We start from the raw sequence: 6,895 nt of genomic DNA on the forward strand, positions 1-6,895 counted from the left end.
AGATCAATATAAATAACGTGAAAATTGTATAATTCTTTTATATTATTGAAAATACCTCGAAACTCGAAAGCTTTGGTCTCGTACGTTTTGTGTGATCTAACAGGTACGTTAATTCTTCAAAAATATGCATTTCTTGACAACCGAATAATTATAAGAAGAGCTTAGCTGTGCGCAAAATAAGAAGAGAAGGTATGCGAGAAAGGAAGGCTCCGGGTGATTACCATTGGGCGCGAGCAGCTTGCGGAGAAAGAGAGGGAAGGCGCAATGATGCCGGGACACGAGAACTGGAATGATGAATTGCAAGGCGCGGCAATGAATCAGAGCCCAGCGACAGGCGGTGCACCTACCAACAATGCGGGCCCGGTTCTTAGGGGCCCACCAAGGCTGACGACAAACACCTTTCCCTGCGGTTGCGCTAAACGCTCCATCTAAACAATCGCGTACTTTATTTTATTTTTATGTCTCTTCCTACTTGCTGTACTTCAGTCTCGAGAAATCGCTATAGTAAAAGCTCCAGCGATTTTTAACACTTTTTCGGTAACAAATATACAGAAATTTCTCTGTCTCCGTTTTAATACATTATTTTTCTGCGTGCAGTTTAATTATTTACAATAACCACTCACGCTTTTGTCTTTATTTGTACTCGCTGTAAAATAATATGAATAATGCAAGTGCAAAATTAATTCGACTAAACTGTGCCAAACAATTTTCTTATGTACACCAAACGTCAGCGATGTAATTTGTTTTCGTAGTGCCGCCGACAAAAAGTAAGAGGTTCATCAAAATGTGTGTCGCGCCAGCGAGGTATTAATTTTTTTTTTCATAATCCTATACAAACGTAGTTACTCCATCGCAAGAAATTCTCTACGACTGCGCTATAAATCACTACTAGACATTTCCTACCTCTAAGTATACTTTATTACAACTCATAAAATATATTTCCTGTGAGTCATCCGTGTATCCGTATGGGCGTGTATGGGGAAAGCATCAAGCTCTTCTCAAAATAAACATTCACAGCTCTTTTCTTATATCGATTTTTGTTTCATTCTTATAACGTTTATAAACGACATCTTTTTAATTGGAGGATATTAAATATGCCGGAATGCCTATATGCTGCCCTCGAGGCATATGATAATAATATCGCCTTTATAGCCCTATAGAGAAAATCGGTAGCGTCAAGAATTAATATACAAACTTGTTTTACAAGCGATCGGCTCTTCGTATCCCCGGGTAAATGGATTAAATAAAATTGCGACCTCAAAACTTTTGAACGTATCGTGCATAAAAACATTTTAGAGAATGGCAAGTATTATAGTATTAATCTCATTATACAATATGAAAGAATACTAAAAGAATCGTATATTGCTATTTGCTATCGTATTGTATACGGTTGACATTTTTAATTAATAACAGAAGACAGCTGTATATCACGTACATACACACACATACACATATATACACATACATATATATCTTTTTTAATCTTTATGTTATCCAGAATCTACTAGCATATAAATAATAAGTATTATTTTCTAGCTTGCCCATTTTTTTAAATAAGTAACAAATTATTAATAAATTTTTACAGTTGGCGATAAATAAAATTTAATTTGTAAATAACGTACAAAATTTTGTCCTTTTTTTTAAAGAAAATTTGCATTTCTCGTCAAAGAGCGGCTTAGAATACTTAAATTCGCAAAGCGACAGCATCGAAATTCTTTACTTAACGCAGTCTTTAAAACCGTTGCCGTTATCCTTAACCATCGAACAGCGAGTGTCAATAGGATGATGCAGTCGCTTAAAAATGCGACCTTCGCGCTGCAACTGCGTCGTACGTCGGACGACTACGCCAACGCAAATGACGAGGGGCGAGATAATCTTTTATGTTAGAAACTCGATGATTCCTCTGGTTTCTGACACACGTGTTCCAGTACAATTTATCATTCTTAAAAGTTTCTATGCCTCCAAGGAATAATCCGCGGTGGAAGTCGATGTGGAATAATAAACGAGTATCTGGTGAATCACGAATCGACAAGAACAAACATCTAACACTAATTCAGAATAATTATAAAAGTCAGTTCGTGACGATTATAAAAGTGATCGTATAGATATAGATGAAGCAAATTAAAATATTATCTGCTTCAACGTGCAACGTTATACATATTCTTATGTATGATGGATATTGAAACTCCCCACAGGGAGATAGCGAAACCCGCGATGAGGACCGATCACGTCCAGAGTGCAGCGGCAGGATCGGCAAGCAGGAGGAATCGCGAGAGAGCTGGTAAGAAAAAAAGCCAGCGCGGGTTGGCGCGCTGCCACGAAGGAAACGTAAACTAATCGCGCAATCTGCTGGTGCACGCGGCAAGTCAACTCAGGCTACGAAGAATTTCAATCAGTAATAATACCGCCGCGCTCTTCATCTCTCGCTCCGCGTTTTTCTCCCCGCGTCGTCGCTGCCACCGCGCTTCGTGCCCCTCTTTGCGCGCGCGCTCGCTCGCGACCATTCCTCTTCTCTCGCCACTTCTCTCCTCACGCCGGTTACAAATGGCGTCATTATTCCTTAATAATTCGAGATACTGTGCGCGGCGTATTTATTGTCCGGTGTGGGCGGTGGACGCGAGTCGCGCCGACCGGCCAACACTTGTCAGACCGCCGGTCGCCTTTTTTTCTTCTTCTTCTTCTTCTTCTTCCTCTCGAACGCGCGCCAGTCTATCGGCCCATATTTATTAGCACCGTGGCAACGAGAGGCCCCCGTACATATCCTCGGCACCTCCACCGGCGGGTAAAGATGAGCGATTTATGCCGCGGTGCATCGAGAGTACGGGCGATACCATCTTATAACCGCTTCCGTACCTCGGTAATTGAAGTTCGACGTTTTCGGCAGGCGGGCGCGAACGGTTCTTCATATACGCGCGAGGCGAGATAAGACACCGGGCACCATCGCCGATATGGCAGGCAAGATTTGTTGTTGGCACGAAAAAAAAGAGGCTGCCGCCGCGCCTCCCGGCTCCGAGGCATTCGTTTCTTCCTTCTTCCTTCTTTTTTCTTTTTTTGTTGCTTCGTTTCGGATTCCGCGCGCGTTGCTTTTGCAACGATTACGTCAACGTGTAAATCGGCATGTATCGAATCGGAGGATACACGCGCTGATCGATTCGCGATGCAAATGGAATAGGATCGACTTCGAGCTAAAAAGGTTCGTGGGCCAGTTACACGCGAATTAATGTTATAGCTGGCAGATAGAATCTCGGATCTCAATAAAACCGACAATCATTCAGTTCGGAGAATAATGAATGTTGCATCGATGTTAACCAGTTTCTAATGACAGCCACTTCGCAGAGTACCGATAAACGCATAACGATCTACTTCCGATCATATCGTACTTCGATTTTTACGTGTTCAGTTATCTTGCGCGCGGCCCACGTTTATCTTTCCTTCTTCATCGCCACTCGCTACGTTTCGAGGCCACGTCGTGGTCCAAGTGTACAGGAGAACGAGCTGTCGTCATATATGACAAGCACGATAACGATGGGCTGAAATAGGCAAAGTCACTGAGCTCGTAGGGAAGGGTGAAGCGGCGCGCTGTAATACCGCGCGAGAAGATCGTGCATCTTCTATGCTACGTAGAGGTCACGTGGGCGTATCGAACCAGAGATTAACTGCCTCTCGCCTTTTCCGCAGATTCACAGCTGTTGCACCACCTGTCGTATCCGCCCTTTTCGCGCCGCTTAACGCCACCTACGTGAGGCACCGTCGTCGTCGTCGGGATGCGCCGCCGTGGTAATGTTAATTGCAGGCTGGACGGTAGCCACGTGATAGCGGCAAACAAGCCAAGTACGTGAACGCAATAATTCACCGTAGGATAGAAGAAGGACGTTGCACAAGGTGCGAGAGATGTTGCGGGGTGAACCGCGTGAAAATTACTTCCGCCGCGTCGCGGAAATACGGCCGCAATATCCGTCCCGACGTCCAAAACAGTTTTGTTTGTGTTTCGAATGTTGCGCAGTTCAAATGTTAACGTTAGATACATTTAATAGAAATCAAGGTTCACCGAGCCGCAAAATTGAACTTGTTCCACAACAGTTTCATTTTGTCGAAACAGTCAGTTCAAGGACTATATAAGTATTTAGACTCATAAAGTTCACTATTAGCAAAATGCTGCAATAGTTTCAAAAAGAGACAAATTTTAATTAACTGATAATATTAAACTTTGATAAAGTTGTATACAGAAATTATATTTTGGAGTGTTAAATTGTATTCTATTTCGCATTATTATACATATATTTTAATATGAATTAAGTGCGAATTTAATAGATTGGACTGTGAAGGAGCGTACAACAATCTTTCACGTATTTTTTCTATTTTAAATAAATCTGGCAATCGCCTAACATATTCAATTACTTATTACCATGTGATACAAGCTTAGGGTAAGTTACCTAACGCACATAGTTTGCATAGTAATATTGACAGATAAAAAAAAAAGAAAGAAATGCTGGAGATCATATTCCGTTATAACGTTTGCATGATTTTACCTCGATAGTTAAAAATTTATCTGTTGCTTCGGAATAGGAAGTTTTAGCATAGCTTGGGACCAATTTCGTCTTGCGTCGGTGCGTACGATTTCGCCGATGCATATAATATGGTGGATGATCGAGGGGAAAGAGAAAATGAAACAAATAGCAAGAAATGTTAAAGAGCATGAAAAGGGGATTAGGATTCAGCGGTATGCCACTCGCAGCAGTGGAAGGCTAGTTCTTACCACGAATAGAGAAAGATATAAATCCACGATTTTATAATGCTTCAAATTGACGTTTATAGTTATTCGCTAACTGCATCTGGCTGGATCATTGATCAGAATCGATTACTAATCAATTTTTTTCATGTTATCAACAAGATATGCGCTTTCCAGAAATACACAGATTTGAATTATCACATATATACATTCCCTGACGGCGGTATTATTTCCACGATGTGTCATTATCTTGTACATCATATTTACTATATATAACTATATACATATATAGTACATTATATATATCGTATTATCATTACTAATTACTGAAAAATATAATTAAAATATAATATAATTATAAATATTATTCAATGTGCGAATAATATTTCTCGTGATCTCGTAATAGCGCACCTAATTAATTGAAAACAGTTCCAATCAGCCGCAGAAAATATCGCGAGTCTCGATCAAGAACCATTTACGGAACGATTGTTAAAAACACACATCCATCGATATGTCGGTTGCTATCTACGTTCCTTATCACCACGACGTGCACAGCGCTAGAAAAAACATTCGACCGTATCCCAACAAGCCGCGCGTTCAAAGCGATCGTAGCTGCGTTGATATCGCGCGGCTCATAAATTCCAAATCCTCTTTTCTACCCAAGAATCCCCTCGTTTCGCTCGGCCACCTCTCGACCTTCCTCGGAGATCGATCGATCGATCCGAGCCACGACAAGCCAAGCGCGCGGCTGCACGACGACGGAGTAAAGCCGCTCGTGCGTTTAGAACTTCGCCTGGTCTCTATCGTGCCCGCGCGATTCGCTCGAAGCAAATCGATTGTGCGTTTTCTTCTCCCTTCCGTCTTGCCCTCCGCCCTCCTTCCGCCCTCGAAACACGATTCCGGCATGGCGGAGACTTAAGAGACGCGTTCACAAAACGACTTCTCGCGCGATAGCTTCGCTCTACGAAACTCGGGATGACAGCGCGCATTATTCCAAAGCGTTGCGACCCATACTCGAAACGACATTCGAGTGATTTAAGTTGTCAAGTTGAGTTTCAAGTGGGTTTACGCGTCAAAACAGGTGGATTAACACAAACAAACTTTTCGTAGCATAAACGGAGCAGCGCGAACTGTTTGCCGATAGGAAATTAACAAGGAACATGCTTCCCCCAGTCAGGATACTGTAACCTTATAGACTACTATCTTGAACGTTTTTCTCGAATATCTAAACGTATTCACCGATATTACAAATAGAACAGTGAATTAATTTATGTCTCTCCTATTTGAAATACAAATAGTTTCGAAGAAAGTATACTCAATATCAAACTCTTTCATCGCGGTAGTATTTTTATGGCTATAAAAGACAGAAATTAAAATCTTTCTCATTTAAGATTGCATGTAAATGCAATTAAGAGATGAAAATAGCTGGTATATGTAAAACATACAATTCCATTCGATCTTATCCACAGTTTACATCATTCTTCCACCCACCGGCTCATTTAACGTTAGCACATCACGCCCGCAACGTATACCTTTACGCAACTTCAGGCGTCTAATCGATTCAACGATCTCCCAAGCGACGCGACCCGTTACGGACAAGGGAGGTGAAACACGAAGATCAAGCGCGGAGTTGAGGTTTGAGGATCGAAAGAATGTTGAAACGCTTCCACGGTTCGTAACGACGACGCGGACGCGAATCATTAATCCTCGGAACATGGTGCCGGTGTAGCTTGTACCTACCTGTGATTACGATTTTTTTTATGTCCCCTCTATCTCCCCCCTTCGACCTTCCTCCGTTCCCAGCGAAACGCACCTTCTCCCCTTAGTGCCTCGTTCGCCTATGCCTCTTCTGAGCAGGGTGACCACGAGGAAGGAACACCTATACGCTCGGCGATTCGTGTTTCCCACACGCGAGGCGTGAACCGCCGCGCCGCGCCGGATATACGTATGCGCTTCGGCACACGTTATCTTCCTGTGGTATCCAACCGCTTCGCGGTTCGCGGAAGGAAAGGGATTACCGGTAAGAGGACCGTACATCGGTGATTCTATCAAAGCCGGAAACTGCGCGGGTTTCCGGCTGTATGACCCGACTTGTCTCCGCGGCTTTGCTTTCACGTGACTTCAGCTACAAGGAAAAAGCATTCTTTTTTTTGACTGTATATTTAT

Source organism: Temnothorax curvispinosus, unplaced genomic scaffold, assembly GCF_003070985.1.
Source record: "Temnothorax curvispinosus isolate PA1 unplaced genomic scaffold, ASM307098v1 QBEX01015524.1, whole genome shotgun sequence".
Classification (NCBI taxonomy): Eukaryota; Metazoa; Arthropoda; class Insecta; order Hymenoptera; family Formicidae; genus Temnothorax; species Temnothorax curvispinosus.